This window comes from Lolium perenne, chromosome 6 (assembly GCF_019359855.2).
Source record: "Lolium perenne isolate Kyuss_39 chromosome 6, Kyuss_2.0, whole genome shotgun sequence".
Classification (NCBI taxonomy): domain Eukaryota; kingdom Viridiplantae; phylum Streptophyta; class Magnoliopsida; order Poales; family Poaceae; genus Lolium; species Lolium perenne.
The window spans coordinates 238,598,279-238,616,943 of NC_067249.2; positions in this window are offsets into that span (position 1 = coordinate 238,598,279).

Consider the following 18,665-nt stretch of genomic DNA (forward strand, 5'->3'; position numbering starts at 1 on the left):
TACCACTACATGCTACATCGTTGGTCACTCCCGCCTCTGTGGTTGAACCAACCCCAAAGCCAACTACAGAAATGTCTAGGAAAAACATGCGATTGTTGCAGTATGGGAATCTTTGCAACGAATTTAATAGATGTGCTATCGTCTTAGCTGCATCTGAACAAACTAAAGAAATTGCCGAGAAGCATATGCTAGCTATGGACATAGAGCTTGCTGACTGAAGAAAGCAAATGCTGCAGCTTAATTTGAAAAGGAAGAAGCGGAAGAAAAATGCAGAATGTTCTACAGATGCAGCTGATGATGGAGGTACTCAGTCCATGGAAGAAGGTGTTGGCCCCACAATTCAGCAAAGAGATTTATCTGCCAACAGAAAAGCAAAGGATCCCCCTTGAATCGAAAACAAAAGGAAGGCCAATTTCTAAAAGGAAGAAGAGTGGTCTTCATCTAAACAAACCACATCCAACGGCTTGTTAAATTTGTAATGAATTGAGCCATGATGCTAGGAACTGTCTTGTTACACTAGCAAACCTAGAGAAGCATGCTATAAAGTCGATATTCCCGAAATGATTGAGTAGTTATCATTTTGCACAAATGGGTTACATTAGTTCTCTACATACTACAACATCGTGTTTCCTTTTTCATTTTTGGGTATAACAGAATGTAATAGCATATTTTTAGTTGTTCCATGGTTAATGTTGAAGGCAATTTTGTTTACATATGTTTCTAGTTGGAAAATAAGAAGTTATATTTGATATTCGGAAACCAAAAACAAGATAAGTATTACAAAAAGTTGGATTGTACACAAAAAGGAAGGAATAGGATAGTGAAAAAACATAACCAAAAAAATCAGTTAGACTGCTGGTAAATCATTTTTTGCTTCGCCTCGCTTTTCCTAGACAAAAAGCTGCCACTATATCTTGTTGTTGTACCGTAGCTATTTATCCATGTACCTTATTGCTGGTATATCCTTCTGTGAGTACGATGGTTGTTTTCTTCCAGTACACCCATCTTCGAGGTTATTCAGTGTAAAGAATCCGCAGTCCCACCTGCAACCAAAAAAATGTGGGAGCAAACCGGATTGTATCAGGTTGTGTTTTGCGTGCGTTTATTATGTTCTTCGTCGTGTTATTCGTGTTCATCCCTATCTCTTCCTCTTGTTCTTGATCAATTCGTGAGATCGGGCCACACATCGAAGGCTTAGGCCCCATCATGGGAGCATATGATCTACGAGGACACATGTCTAAACTGTCCTAAAAGATGTACCTACGATGGCATATATCTAATGTGTCCTAATAGTTATATAGCTATGATGGCACATATCCAATGTGCCATAATAGCTACCCTTTGAGGGAACACATCTAATTTTCCATAATAGTTAATATAACTATGAGGGCATATATCTAGTGTGCCCTAATAAAACAATGCATATGAACTATGTATAAATATTACTTAGCAACAACACATTGAATCATAGTTCCTTACCTTACAAATCCTGAAACATAGTGGTCAGTACTTATTGTCGGGCGTGGGAGCTAGCTAGATCTGGTAACCAGTACTACACTAGATGAACACCGTCAAAGTAATAGGTCACCGCCGTGCATCGATGACCGATCAAGCGGCCACCATTGGGGATAGGGGTGGTGGATATTTGCGCCGCCGCCTCCAGCAAGGTATAGGACATTGCGAGTGAGTGTGTGCCCTGATGTGGTTTTCCAGGAATTTACAACAAAAGGAGGGCCTTCGTCTAAAAGTTACATGTAGGCGGCATCTACGATCCGGAGACTAACAGCCGGGATTGTTTAATCTATTAGTACACCTTCTAGGATAATTCATGACATATGCTCCCATATTTTACACTTTTTAGGGCACTTAAAAAAGTGTCCCAAAAACCCTACTGTGCTAGACAGCTGCGAAAAGAAATGAAACGGAAAGTTGTTAGATGAGCTCAATCAATTGCACTAGAGTAAATTCGTATTCAACCGCAAAAGAGCGAATATGGTGTTTCTGCACCTGGGTGCATATACACCCGGGTTCAGTTTTGATTTTCCGAATCCAAAACTACTTTATTCCTTCAAAAGCACGGACCAACTACCAAGTATCTGATCTCATTGGAAGGGAATCTCTTTTTTTTTGAGATGGAACATGAACTTCCATTAACTGGTGGACACAGACAGATCGCTGGCCACTAAAACTTAAACAAATTCAGGCGCACCATCCGGCCAAACGGCTAGGGATTGATGGCCTAAGTTTTCTCCATAGTCTCTAAAACGTGCGCAACATTATTACATGCCCTTGGGTAATACTTAATGGAAAAACTAGAAAAGTTCAGAGTAAAACTTAATTTCACGGAAGAGATGACCATTAACAGATAGGTCATGAACATTAGTTGTGATAGCTTGAACCAGGTTTTGGGATCGGTCTCCACTTGGACTTTGCTTATACCCCATGAACTTGACCATTCAAGACCAGCAAGACACGCATGAGCTTCAGCCTGGAGGGCATCGTACACATGTTGCAGAGCTCCAGCACCTGCACCCACTGTTTTACCATTAGCATCACGCATAATAAAGCCCCACCCTCCCTTTCGATTGACTGGACCAAAGCTGCCACCAATATTTAATTTAAGCTCATCCTCTGAAGGGACCATCCAGGTGTGTTTAGCCTTTGGTTGCTTCATCATCTACAGTTTCAGTGATCAGTCGAAGTAGGTTCACTTCTGTATTGCCCTTTTCACCTGCAACTACCTTGTTTCCGTCTTTCCATCGACACCAAAGCAAGGCCAAGATTTGCAGCTTCAGGTCCTTTCTAAGCTGTAGGATTTGAGAGATAACATCTCTAGGGCCACTGCATTCTATCTTTTCCAGGCCTAAGCTTCGCAACAAAGGCTTGATAGTTTTGCACCTCAAAAACAAGTGACACCATCCTCATTCAGGCGATTGCATAGTGAGCAAATAGGGTCAATATCCATACCTCGTGCTGCATATTCAAACGGAACGGCAAAATATTATGTGCAATGCGCCATAAAAAAAAGGTCAAACTTTTGGTGTGCATTCTGCATGCCATATTTCTTTCGAGTTTAGAACTTGCATAGGATCTGAACTCTCTGGTTGTCCCAACTGAACATCATTCAACTGTTTCTATAGCTTATATGCAGACTTGTGATGGACATAGACCCATAGTAAGCGTAGCATATTGATGACCCACAAGTATAGGGGATCGCAGCAGTCTTCGCGGGTAGTAAAACCCAATTTATTGATTCGACACAAGGGGAGACAAAGAATACTTGAAAGCCTTAACAGCGGAGTTGTCAATTCAGCTGCACCTGGAAACAGACTTGCTCGCAAGAGTTTATCAGTAGTAACAGTTTTATAAAAGTAGCAGTAGTAGAATAACAGCAGCAGAGTAACAAAGACAGCAGTAGTAATTATAGTAAACAGCAGGATTAAAATATTGTAGGCACGGGGACGGATAACGGGCGTTGCATGGATGAGAGAAACTCATGTAACAATTATAGCAGGGTATTTGCAGATAATAATAAAACGGTGTCGAAGTACAAAGCAATCAATAGGCATGTGTTCCAATTATAGTCGTACGTACTCGCAATGAGAAACTTGCACAACATCTTTTGTCCTACCAGCCGGTGGCAGCCGGGCCTCAAGGGAATCTACTGGATATTAAGGTACTCCTTTTAATAAAGTACCGGAGCAAAGCATTAACACTCCGTGAACACATGTGATCCTCACATCACTACCACCCCCTCCGGTTGTCCCGATTTCTGTCACTTCGGGGCCATTGGTTCCGGACAGCGACATGTGTATACAACTTGCAGGTAAGATCATAAACAATAAATATCACGATGAAACAATAACATGTTCAGATCTGAGATCATGGCACTCGGGCCCTAGTGACAAGCATTAAGCATAACAAGTTGCAACAATATCATCAAAGTACCAATTACGGACACTAGGCACTATACCCTAACAATCTAATGCTATTACATGACCAATCTCATCCAATCCCTACCATCCCCTTCAGCCTACAGCGGGGGAATTACTCACACATGGATGGGGGAAACATTGCTGGTTGATGGAGAGGCGTCGGTGGTGATGATGGCGATGATCTCCTCCAATTCCCCGTCCCGGCGGAGTGCCAGAACGGAGACTTCTGGCTCCCGAGACGGAGTTTCGTGATGTGGCGGCGTTCTGGAGGGTTTCTGGCGACTTCGACTTCTCCCCGTGCGTTTTTAGATCGAAGGCAATAAGTAGTCCGAAGGAGGGCGTCGGGGGCCAGCCGAGGGGGCCAGACGCTAGGGCGGCGCGCCCCCCTCCTGGGCCGCGCCGGCCCAGTGTCTGGGGGCCCTGGCCCCCCCCCAGGCTTGCCCTTCTGGCTCCGCCAATATTCTGGGAAAATAGGACCTTCTACATAAATTCCGAGGATTTTCCTGAAAGTTGGATTTCTGCACAAAAACGAGACACCAGAACAGTTCTGCTGAAAACAGCGTTAGTCCGCGTTAGTTGTATCCAAAACACACAAATTAGAGGCAAAACAATAGCAAAAGTGTTCGGGAAAGTAGATACGTTTTGGACGTATCAACTCCCCCCAAGCTTAGCTTATTGCTTGTCCTCAAGCAATTCAGTTAACAACTGATGCGATAAAAGAACTTTCACGAACACATTTGCTCATATGATGTATATATTCTCATGCTATGGCTAACACTTAGGCAGTTCATAATAAGATGCATGCAAATAAGATCATCTAACAGCTATGTCAATCATGGAGAAGTACCAACAATTAATAATAAGCATCATGAATCATGTCTATAAGCAGGATTGCAATGTTCACAAAAGGGTATGATAAAGTGGTATCTCGCTTGCCTGTATTTGAACAGCAAAACATAAATGCTCAGGCACCTCTGAGGTTCATAGAAAGACTAGAAATAGAGATTGTCAAAGATAAAAGCATCAAAGTTATACCACAATCAATAATATTTTGAGACAAGCATATTGTACTAAGAATGACAGTTGTGCTCTCAAGAAAGTGCTCAAAGAAAGGATGGAGACACAACATAAATGTAAAAGATTGACCCTTCGCAGAGGGAAGCAGGGATTAACATGCGCTAGAGCTTTTCATTTTTAAAACAAGAGTAAAATTATTTTGAGAGGTGTTTGTTGTTGTCAACGAATGGTAATGGGTACACCAACTACCTTGCCAACCTGACTTTCAAGAGTGGCTCCCATGAAGGACGTTATCTCTACCAGCAAGGTAGATCATCCCTCTTCTCTTTTGTTTACACACGTATTTAGTTTTATTATGGGTGACACTCCCCCCAACCTTTGCTTACACAAGCCATGGCTAACCGAATCCTCGGATGCCTTCCATCAATCACATACCATGGAGGAGTGTCTATTTGCAAAATTAAGTTGCTTACTGATGAATCAGAGCAAAACATGTGAAGAGAATTATTAATGAAGTTTGATTAATCGGGGCTGGGAACCCCATTGCCAGCTCTTTTTGCAAAATTATTGGATAAGCGGATGTGCCACTAGTCCATATGAAAGTCCGTCAAGAGTAAATGACAAGGTTGAAAGATAAACACCACATACTTCCTCATGAGCTATAAAACATTACACAAATTGAGAAGCATTTTGAAGGTTTTAAAGGTAGCGCATGAGAATTTACTTGGAATGGTTTGAAATGCCATGCATAGGTATTTATGGTGGACACTTTGGAACAACTTGGTTTTCAGGGGTTTGGAAGCACGAGCAGCGTTCCCGCTCAGTACAAGTGAAGGCTAGCAATAGACCGGGGAGCGACAATCAAGAGAGCAGTAACTGTCATAATCATGCTTGCGGCAAAATAAATTAACTGAGGCATAAAAGTGATACAAGAACTCTGAAGCAAATTAAATCATCGAGGCTTAGTTGACTTTTGTTCAGTCATATGCATGCGTGAGCATGTGCCAAGTCGATATAAATGAATTATTCAGAGGAGGATACCACAATGTCATGCCTACTTATGAATAAAACAATGCAAGCAAACATCCATGACATGCTACTCATATTAATAAATTGGAGCTAAACATGAGAGATCATGAACTACTAGACTTTCTTTAAATGGCATATACCTCACATGAACAAACTAAGCATGCTCACATGGATGAGTATATGTACAAAAATGAAAACAAATAGAGTTCATACCAGCCTCTCACCACAGTCGAATTGGTGTAGATCGTCATTATTGCCTTTCACTTGTGTAGCTTGGATAATATGAAATGAAAACCACGCTCCAGCCACCGAAGACCATTGAACTCAAAATGAACTTTACAAACCAAAGAAGAACAGCAAATATTTTTGGTGTTTTCGAATTGGAAACAAGAACAAGAGGAAACAAGCGAACAAAGCAAAATCTTTTTGGATTTTGTTATAGCAAACCAACGATAGCTAATAAAGCAAAATAAAAACAAGAAACCAAAATAAACAAATGGTAAAGAGAAACAACAGAAATATTTTTGGTCTTTTTGTGTTTTAGGAAAGAAACAAAGCAAAAATAAGAAATGGCAAACTAGAAGAGTCACATAAACACAAAGCAGCAGAAATTCGTCAAACTTGACAGCAGTACAGTACTCGATTTTTAAGAAATTCTTCCACTGCCCAAATCGAAAAGTGTTCAACTAATGAAAGTTAGATAACAACCTGGGGAACATGCACAAAAATTGTCTTCGCAAAATAACGTTCTGGCTGTTTTTGAGAATTTTTATGGTGACAGCCCAGAATCTGTTTTCAATCAGCACTTCCCCAAATATCATCTCCCTCTCATTAGAAAACCACTCAAACAAACTAAACAAGTATATACAAGTATCCAGCAACCATAATATGCAAAGAATGAGTGATGCCGGTATACCTCCCCCTAAGCTTAGGCTTTTGGCCTAAGTGGAGATCAACCCCATGGTGCCCATGAAGTAGCACCTCCGTAGTACGACGAAGATGGATCATATTCCGGGTATGTGCTGGAAGAAGCACCCGGGTACGTGACGGTGTAGTCGTAGGAGGGCTCGGCGTCCTCGGAGTCATGTTGCTGGTGGAAGCCTTGTATCTTCATTTTCTCATCCACCTCCTCCTTAGAGCGCGACCATGGTTTCCTGTCAATACTGAACAAATCTTGTTGTGGCAAAGGGATTTCCCTCTCATCCCCGTCAGCAAACAACATTCTATAGACCATATTATCTGGAGTGGAATCAGCGGTAACAAATTGATGGCTCTTCATAGCAGCAATATCAAGTCTTATAGGAGTTAATGGCACATCAGTAGGATCAACAGGAAATTCTAGATGTGCTAAAATGCGTGATGCAATAATTCCTCCAAAAATAGGCCCCTTGCTAGATAAGCGGCGAGCAATAAGAGCACCAAGATGATAAGGTGTCTCTCCAGTGCTTGTAGTTTCTCTCTCAAACACTTCTCCAAAGTTATAATTATCCATCTCCCTTTTCTGAAATTTTTCAACAATCATTATAAAATTTGATTTGGTGACATATAATTGAAGGAAACTACTATAGGAACTTGCTAGAGTACTAATCATGCATCAAAACTAGTTTTTACATCATAGAACAAGCATGCAAGCTCACTAAACATGTTACCTACAGCAGCAAAATATTCAAGATATACTCAACCAAACAAAATTCTACTTGGATAATCGGAGGAGTCACATACCAAGGAGCAAATGTGCCAAATTTCAGCAAGAAATCTGGGCTGAGCAAAGAGATCGAAAAATCCTGAGCTCTTGAGCAGAAACACGAGTGAGAGGAAGCTGGTGTCGATTTTTTCGGGAGAGAGAAGAATCTGGGAGGAAGAGATGCTAAAGTGGGGCCCACACACAAGGGTGGCGCGCCCTCCCTTGCTTGCCGCGCCAGCCAGGTGGGAGCCACCCTGGGGTGCCCCACTGGTCAACCCCAAGTGTTTCCAGGTGTCTCGTCAAAAAATAGGACCAACGGTATAATTTTTGTGAATTTTTGAAAACTTTGAAAATTGCACATTTCTGGGTATTAATTTTATTATTACTGGACAGGAAATTTTTTGAAATCTCTAATTAACTAAGGAACCTTGCAAATCAAAAGTGCTACAGCAAGTAAAACAAGTGGAGGAAGAAAGAGATGTTGTTTACCCCCTCTATGCATATAAAAAGTATTTGTTAACAAGGTTGATCAAGTCTTGCCACCAAATAAATTTTACATAGCATAAGAAGAAATAAACCTCAAATCAATCATGTTACCTTGAATTGTATTGATATGGACCCAATCATAAGAGTTTGATATTCTTCTTTAGGCTCATATATTGGACAATCAATAGTTCCAACTTTGATAGTTCTCACATTAGAGATAGTATTAACTCCACATACTTTACCAATCCTCTTGGGGAAATAGACGGTATACTCCTTATCATCAACATTGAAAGTAACCTTCCCTTTGTTGCAATCAATAACAGCCCCTGCGGTGTTAAGAAAAGGTCTCCCAAGAATAATAGACATATTATCATCTTCAGGCATTTCCAACACAACAAAATCAGTTAATATCAAGCAGTTATTAGTAACTTGAACAGGAACATCCTCACATATACCAACAGGAATAGCAGTAGATTTATCAGCCATTTGCAAAGATATATCAGTAGGTATCAACTTATCTAAATAAAGTCTCTTACAAAGAGAAAAAGGCATAACACTAACACCGGCTCCCAAGTCACATAGAGCAGTTTTAACATAATTATTCTTAATAGAACAAGGAATAGTAGGTATACCTGAGTCGCCCAACTTCTTTGGAACTTTGCCATTGAAAGAGTAATCAAGCATGGTGGAAATTTCCTCATTGGGGATTTTCCTTTTGTTAGTAACAATATCTTTCATATACTTTGAATAAGGAGGCAATTTAATAGCATCAGTCAAAGGGATTTGCAAGAATAAAGGTTTCATCCAATCACAAAATTTATTATAGTGTTCTTCTTCCTTTGATTTTAGTTTCTTAGCAGGAAAAGGCATTTGCTTTTGCACCCAAGGTTCTCTTTCATTACCATGTTTCTTAGCAATAAAATCTTCTTTAGTATACTTTTTATTTTTAGCATGCTTTTCAGGTTCATCTTCAACTTCTTCTTTATCAGAAGCGTCATTCTTATCATTATCATCACCACTTTCAGTTTCAGCATCGGAAATAGAAATACTATTAGGATCGTTAACAGGTTCAGAGGATTCTACAACCTTTTTATGTTTCTTCTTCTTTTTCTTAGAAGGAGCACTAGGTTCAATTCGTTGAGAATCTTGTTCAATTCTTTTGGGATGCCCTTCAGGATATAGAGGATCCTGGGTAGAGACGCCGTCTCTAGTTGTTACTTCATAAGCATGTTTCTCTTTAGAATTATTTTTTAACAAGTCATTTTGAACTTTAGTGAGTTGATCAATTTGAGTTTGAACCATTTGAAAATGTTTAACAAGCATCTTAACATCATTGGAGGTTCTCTCCACAATATCATGCAATTCACTAATAGCTTGAGAATTTTCCATTAGATGATTCTCTACTCTCATATTAAAATTTTCTTGCTTAACAATATAATTATCAAACTCATCTAAGCATTGAGCAGGAGGTTTTGAATACGGAATATCTTCCCTAGTAAAGCGTTGAAGGGAGTTTACCTCGATCATGGATGAAGGGGGAATTATCTCACATATATCTTCTATGGGAGGTAGATTCTTCACATCTTCGGATTTAATACCTTTTTCCTTGAGAGATTTCTTAGCTTCCCTCATATCTTCATCATTCAATTCAATTAAACCCCTCTTCTTCAATATTGGTGTTGGAGTTGGTTCAGGTATATTCCAATCATCATGATTCTGGCTTATTCTAGCCAATAATTCTTCAGCTTCGTCTGGAGTTCTTTTCCTGAAAACACAACCAGCACAACTATCCAAATATGCTCTAGATTCAATGGTTAGTCCACTATAAAATATATCAAGTAGATCATTCTTTTCTAAATCATGTCCAGGTCGAGCTCTGATAAGAGAACAAAATCTTGTCCAAGCCTCAGGCAATTTCTCTTCATCTCCCTGGTCAAACCTATAAATTTTCTGTAAAGCAATATGTTGAGCACTAGCAGGAAAGTATTTTCGAAAGAAAACATCACGCAGCTCAGTTGGACTTTTAATAGAACCAGGAGGCAAATTATTATACCAAGTTTTAGCATCATCCTTTAATGAGAAAGGAAAAAATTTAGCGACAAAGTAAGTACGCATCTTGACATCATCAGAAAACAAGCTACTCATAGAAGAAAGCTCAATCATGTGTTCTACAGCACTTTCTTTTTCAGTACCACAAAAGGGTGTTTTCTCTACAATAGCTATATGAGATAGATCAAGAGAAAAATCATAATCTTTATCCTTAATGCATATAGGAGATGTGGGAAATTCAGGATCAGGAGATAACTTATGTCTAACAGTATATTGTGCGAGAAACTTTTTAATTTTTCTTGCATCAGTAGTAGCATTGCATCTATTAATAAAATCATCATTAAGCTCCACATAATCCTTATCAGGATCATCACTAGAATAATCAAGTTCAGGTGAATTAACAGGTGTAGCAGCATTAGGAGTTTCAGCATTTTCAATTTGTCTAGACCTAGCAATTGTAGCATCTAGAAAGGATCCCAATGAACCACTATCATCAAGCACAGCAGAAACATTATCAATATTATGAGAGTTTTCAGATTCAGCAGAAGTACCAGCAAGTGAAGCTTGCGGCGGTGAAACAAGTTGACTTATCACAGATGGTGAATCAAGTGTAGCAGAGGTACTCAGAGTTGTACCTTTTCTTGTAGTGGATGGTATATGGCGACTTTAGGATCGCGAGTTTTACCCATGATGGAGAATTTGCAGCGAACAATATCAATCAAAGTGAACTTCCAAATAAAGCTATGCTCCCCGGCAACGGCGCCAGAAAACAGTCTTGATGACCCACAAGTATAGGGGATCGCAGCAGTCTTCGCGGGTAGTAAAACCCAATTTATTGATTCGACACAAGGGGAGACAAAGAATACTTGGAAGCCGTCACAGCGGAGGTGTCGAGTCAGCTGCACCTGGAACCAGACTGGCTCGCAAGAGTTTATCGATAGTAACGAGTTTAATAACGATGTGATAGTAGAATAACAGCAGCAGAGTAACAAAGACAGCAGTAGTAATTATAGTAAACAGCAGGATTAAAATACTGTAGGCACGGGGACGGATAACGGGCATTGCATGGATGAGAGAAACTCATGTAACAATTATAGCAGGGCATTTGCAGATAATAATAAAACGGTGTCGAAGTACAAAGCAATCAATAGGCATGTGTTCCAATTATAGTCGTACGTGCTCGCAATGAGAAACTTGCACAACATCTTTTGTCCTACCAGCCGGTGGCAGCCGGGCCTCAAGGGAATCTACTGGATATTAAGGTACTCCTTTTAATAGAGTACCGGAGCAAAGCATTAACACTCCCTGAACACATGTGATCCTCACATCACTACCATCCCCTCCGGTTGTCCCGATTTCTGTCACTTCGGGGCCACTGGTTCCGGACAGCGACATGTGTATACAACTTGCAGGTAAGATCATAAACAATAAATATCACGATGAAACAATAACATGTTCCGATCTGAGATCATGGCACTCGGGCCCTAGTGACAAGCATTAAGCATAACAAGTTGCAACAATATCATCAAAGTACCAATTACGGACACTAGGCACTATGCCCTAACAATCTAATGCTATTAAATGACCAATCTCATCCAATCCCTACCATCCCCTTCAGCCTACAGCGGGGGAATTACTCACACATGGATGGGGGAAACATTGCTGGTTGATGGAGAGGCGTCGGTGGTGATGATGGCGATGATCTCCTCCAATTCCCCGTCCCGGCGGAGTGCCAGAACGGAGACTTCTGGCTCCCGAGACGGAGTTTCGCGATGTGGCGGCGTTCTGGAGGGTTTCTGGAGACTTCGACTTCCCCCCGTGCGTTTTTAGATCGAAGGCAATAAGTAGTCCGAAGGAGGGCGTCGGGGGCCAGCCGAGGGGGCCAGACGCTAGGGCGGCGCGCCCCCCTCCTGGGCCGCGCCGGCCTAGTGTCTGGGGGCCCTGGGCCCCCCAGGCTTGCCCTTCTGGCTCCGCCAATATTCTGGGAAAATAGGACCTTCTGCATAAATTCCGAGGATTTTCCTGAAAGTTGGATTTCTGCACAAAAACGAGACACCAAAACAGTTCTGCTGAAAACAGCGTTAGTCCGCGTTAGTTGTATCCAAAACACACAAATTAGAGGCAAAACAATAGCAAAAGTGTTCGGGAAAGTAGATACATTTTGGACGTATCACATATGATCAAGTCATTTAGTTCTTTGTGCTTCAAGCTTTAATATGCATAGTAACTTAATCCTTCGACCATGAGATCATGTTAATCACCTACACCGGATGGATGCTTTGATGACACCAAGCACTACTGCGTAAATGGGTTGTTATAAAGGTGGCATTAAGTGTTCAGAAAGTATAGGGTTGAGGCACTTGTATCAATAGTGGGATTTGTCCATCCTAATGATGGATAGATATACTTTGGGCCCTCTCGGTGGAATGATATCTGATTAGCTTGCAAGCATGTGACTGGTTCACAAGGGATATCATATCACGGTACGAGTAAAGAGTACTTATCGATAACGAGGTTGAACTAGGTATGGTGATACCGATGATCAAACTTCGGATAAGTAAAATATTGCGAGACAAAGGGAATTGTTATTTTATGTGAATGGTTCTTTCGATCACGAAGTCATCGTTGAATATGTGGGAGCTATTATGGATCTCCAGGTCCCGCTATTATTTATTGATCGGAGAGGAGTCTCGATCATGTCTGCATAGTTCTTGAACCGTAGGGTGACACACTTAAGGTTTGATGTCGTTTTAAATAGATATGGAATATGGGATGGAGTTCGAATGTTGTTCGGAGTCTCAGATGGGATCCAGGACATCACGAGGAGTTTCGGAATGGTCCGGAGAATAAGATTCATATATAGGAAGTCACTTTCCAAGTTTGGAAATGATCCGATGCATTTATGGAAGGCACTAGAATGTTCTAGAACCTTCCGGAAGAAAACACCATGGAAGCTCCACCAACCCTAGCCAGCCGACCAAAGGGGAAGGTGGAGTCCATGGTGGACTCCACCACCATGGCCGACCATAGGGGAAGGAAAGGGAGGAGTCCCACTTCGCCTAGTTTTCACCAATATGGAAGTTTCTGAGTTGGACTCTTATTCGTATTTTGGGAAAACCCTAGGGGGTTCCACCTATATAATGAGGGAGAGAGGGAGGGGCTAGCTACCTCTTGAGCCGCACCACCAAAGGGCACCCAAGTCCGGCGCCCAAGTGCCCCCTTTCCCAAACCCGAGCCTCTCCCCTCCTCCATCTTCTCCCGCGGTGCTTACGGCGAAGCGCTGCCGGAGATCTCCACCACCACCGTCACCATGCCGTCGTGCTGGCGGGATTCCGAGGAGGATCTACTACATCCGCTTCCCGCTGGAACGAGGAGAAGGACGTCGTCAACTATATCGTACGTGTGACCGAGTGCGGAGGTGCTGCCCGATTGTGGCACCGTCAAGATCTTCTACGCGCTTTTGAAAGCGGCAAGTGATCGACTACATCCACCACGAGATTTATCTCGTTAACGCTTAGCGATCTTTGAGGGTATGTTGATCTTCACCTCGTTGCTACCATCTACTAGATTAGACCTTGGCTTGTTATTCGTTCTTGCGGTTGGAAATTTTTTGTTTTCTATGCTACAAATCCCTACAGTGGTATCAGAGCCGTGTCTATGCATAGATTGGTTGCACGAGTAGAACACAATGGTTTGGGCGTTGATGCTTGTGTTGTCTCTTATATGTAATTTGCATCTTGCGGTATGGTGGGATGAAGCAGCCATGACCGCGTTCATGAGACTTGCTCCACGCTCGACATGCAACTTGTATTGCATAAGTGGCTTTGCGGGTGTCTGTCTCTCTCACCTTAGTTAAGATTCAATTTACTATTTCAATTGATAACACTAGTATCAGCGTTGTGCTTCATGTTTGTAGGTAGATTGGATCTTACTCGAAAACCCTAAACCACGTAAAATATGCAAACCAAATTAGAGGCGTCTAACTTGTTTTTGCAGGGTTTGGTGATGTGATATGGCCATGATGTGATGATGAATATGTATGAGATGATCATTATTGTATTGTGGCAACCGGCAGGAGCCTTATGATTGTCTTTATATTTCATGTAGTAGTATTATTTCAAAGTAGTTGTAATAGTTGCTACATGTGGTAAACAACCATGAAGACGACGCCATGGACCTTGACGCCCTGCCGATGATGATGGAGATCATGCCCGTGCTTTGGAGATGAAGATCAAATGCGCGAGATAAAAGGGTCATATCATATCACATTCTGAATTGCATGTGATGTTAATCCTTTTTATGCATCTTATATTTCTTAGATCACGATGGTAGCATTATAAGATGATCCCTCTCACTAAAAATCAAGATAATAAAGCGTTCGTCCTTAGTTAGCACCGTTGCTAAGACTCGTTGTTTCGAAGCATCACGTGATGATCAGGTGTGATAGACTCAACGTGTGCATACAACGGGTGCAAGCCAAATTTGCACATGCAGAAACTAGGGTTTGACTTGACGAGCCTAGCATGTACAGACATGAGCTCGGAACACGGAAGACCGAAAGGTTAAGCATGAATCATATTGATGATATGATGAACATGTTGATGTTCGCCATTGAAACTACATCATCTCACGTGATGATCGAACTTGGTGTAGTGGATTTGGTTCGTGTAATCACTAAGACAATGCGAGGGATATTGTTTTGAGTGCGAGTTCATCTAGTTAATTTAAGAATTAATAGTAAACTCAAATTTATCCTGAACATAGTCTAAATTGTATTTGAATTAAATTTTGTAGAATTGGCATCCGTTTTCTAGTTTGCGCTAGGCTTGTAATTGAGATAGAAATACCGTTAAGTCTAACAAGTAACTCTACGGAATGGTACCATATTTTTAAAGAACCAAGAAATGATTAAGTCCTATAGCAAATTTTTGGTAATACTCAAATTTCTGATTCGAAAATCAATGGTTTCAATTAGTATCTAAAATTATCTTGTCTCCGTGAAACTTGATGTTCAAATCCGTTTGAAAAGTAAGCAGCTAAAAAGTTTGTTTTCAGAAATAAGCAAGGTGTGAGATATATGTGATATCTAAGACCTTATTACAAGATAATAGAATATAATTTAGTGAGACTACATAAACTCATAAGTTTTATGGGAATGTACGAAGGTTGAAGACGCTAGGCGTCCTGATCCTCCAACTAGTTGGGCACTAACATTCTTCGCATATCCATGTAAGCCATATTAGCTTCATCATGAAGTTGTCATGATTTGATGGATAAAATTATGAGTGAAATTGTTCATCACATTATAAAATTACTAATAGTGAAATCCGGAACACTTGTCATGTGATGATCAACTTCAAAGTGTGAACCTCAAGGTTATTTGTATTTGACCAACAATCCTAGAAGTTATTGATGTTGAAGTGTTTTTTGAAATATGAGGAAAGTTGAAAGAGAAACTACAAAAAGGATTTTGGCAGAAAGAAAGAAAATACTAGAAAGTCTAGCTCATGTGTATATAGATGATATACATGTTATGAATGTATTCTTTGATTGGTCACACAATGAAGTTCTTGGGTATTTGTACCATATTGGTTGGTATGAGATGTCATACAACACAACGCAATACAAGAATACAATGGCCTAAGTGACTAATAATGAATGTGGTAATAATGCACGTCTGAAACAAAATAAAGTGTTATTATGTTTGTCGTTGGCATTCTACCTAGCCCTTCAGATTTATAATAAAGAACTTAATAGTTGTTATTTTGCTCTGGTCAAATGAAAACAATGAGTTGTTCAAATTATGACCTTACTCCATGAACGATGGATAAGTTATTATAAATCTTAATGGTGAAACACACATGCATAACACTGATGCTAAAATACCATAAGTCAAATGATATGAATTCCACTTATTTGTGAAACCGCCATTTAGGTCATGTTAGAAAGGAACGCATGAAGAAACTCCATGCAAATGGATTTTTGGAGTCATTTGATTTTTGAATCGTTTGGCACTTGCAAATCTTTTCTAAAGAAAATGACTGAAATACCGTTCATAGAATATATGTGGTCCATTGGGCATAGTTGCGTGTGGAAGATTCTTCTACTTCATGAAAACTTCCAACAATGAATTGAGTGTATATATATGGATATATTTATTCGATGAAGAAGAAGTTTGAAACATTTGCATAGATTCAAATAAATTTTAGCATGAAGTAGAAATCATCGTAATAGAAAATTCAAATATCTATGATTGGATCATGGTGGAAATATTTGAATTACGAGTTTTAGCGAACATCTAAGGGAGTTGCGAAATTGTTCCACAACTCACGTTTCTCGAAACACCATAGTTATGATGGAGTATTCGAAAGACGTATCCAAACCTTGTTGGATTAATGATGATATAAAATAAAATTATGCCATTATATTTTTGAAGATTTTGCTTTAGAGACTACCGCTTTTACACTAAATAGAGTGTCATCATAATCCGTTGAAATGACACCATATGAGTTATAGCATGGGTATAAACCCTAATAGTCATTTCTTAAATTTTGGTATGCATAGTATAAGTAAATGAGTTTACAACCAAAATCGGATGAATGTATTTTTTGGTTATTCCAGAGAATAAAATGGGAATTCTTTCCACTATGAAGTCAAAGACAAAAGTGTTTGTCGATGTTTCTTGCTTATTTCCAAGAAATTGTTTCTAGCGAAGTATTTGAGTGGGAGGACAATGGAACTTGATAAGGTTGACGAGCCTGAGCATGATGATTAGAGTAGCGCAGCATCGGAAATGGTTCCGGAAGCGGCCACGACGATCATGGCTCCCATGTCTACAAAGTGTTATAGTCATGGAGATCAAAGTACCTATTGAACCTTGTAGGTATGGTTTACTTTGTCATCAAATAAATGATTTGTGGACAAAGGATTGATTTTTAACAATGATAAACAAACTACATACAAAGAAGTTATGATGGGCCCTGACTCCACTAAAATGGCTAAGAGCCATAAAATCCAAGATAGTATCTAAAATCAAGCTTGGAGCTTGATAACTTTTTGAAGGATTAAATACTTTTTGAAAGTAAATAGATCTACAAAATTAATAGACTTGGATATAATATCCTTAAAGAAGCTTGACTTGTCAAAAGATTATTTATGACAAAGTTCAAAGAGTTGACTGCGATAAGATTAGATCTTCAGCAGCGATGCTTATAGTCTATATGGATTGTTCTAGTAATCGCTACATATTTCTTTTGTGAGATATGTTAGAAGGATAGCAAAATACATTCCTTAACAGAAGTGTGTATTAAAGGTGTATACAAGATACAACTGAGAGTTTTGCTAGTCCGTAGAATGCTAGAAAGATATACAAACTTCACCGGATGAAGTGAGTATCATGGAGTTGGAATCTTCACCAGATGAAATGATCAAAGAGTTACGATTTCATCAGAAATGATGAAGAAACTTGCATTTGCAAGAAATTAAGTGGGCACGCTGAGACATATTTATAATACTTTATGTAGATGACATGTCGTTGATTATAAATAGTGTAATCATGTACTTGATATGATTAGAAGGTTTCATTGAAAATCAACTTCAATAAAAGGATATGGACTAAAAACATATTTAGCGTCAAGATCTATGAAGATAGATTGAAACGCATAATAAGTTTAAAGTCAAAGTTCATAGAATGAATATTGAAGTAGTTCAATATGAAAACGTTAAGAACGTGTTCTTTTCCATGTGGAGGTTTAAACAAGACTTGAGTGTATTTGACACTCAATGAGTTAAAACACATGAGTGATTTTAGATCACGAATAATATGTACACAATCAGATGTCCTATGTTCTAAGGTGTTACGAGCATATATTAAAATGATTCATACGATGATCATTGGACAACAGTAAGAATATCCCTGAGTGCTTTGTCAGAGCCGAGGATATATATATATATAGTTTTATATGGGTTAATGACAAACAAATCATTGTAAAGTGTTACAAGTTAACGATATTAATTTGGTCACATATAAAATAAATTTCAATCTCAATTAGGCTAAATGTGTTCATTAAAAGGTAGCACAATGGGCTAGAAAGAGTCTATGCTCAAAATATTGTGACGGATTCTACAAACGAAGGCAGAGTATCTCATTGTTTTGACAATAACCAAGGGTGTTTGATTCGAAGAGTTCTTTGAGAACTTGGTGTAGTTCCGGTGGTGTCAGAACTATGAAACTATATTGTATGTGACAATATTGGTAACATATTTCAGATCGCGGAATTAAGGTTCCACCAGAAGATCAAACATATACGATTAATGTCGACTAATTTGAAAAACTGAGTAATGCGTAGAGACGCAAATGAATTGCAAAATACATACGTTTCTGAGTATCTAAGATTCGTTGACTGAAACCTCTCCCATGAGCAAACATGATAAGCACCAGAAGGCCAAGGTGTTATATCTTTACA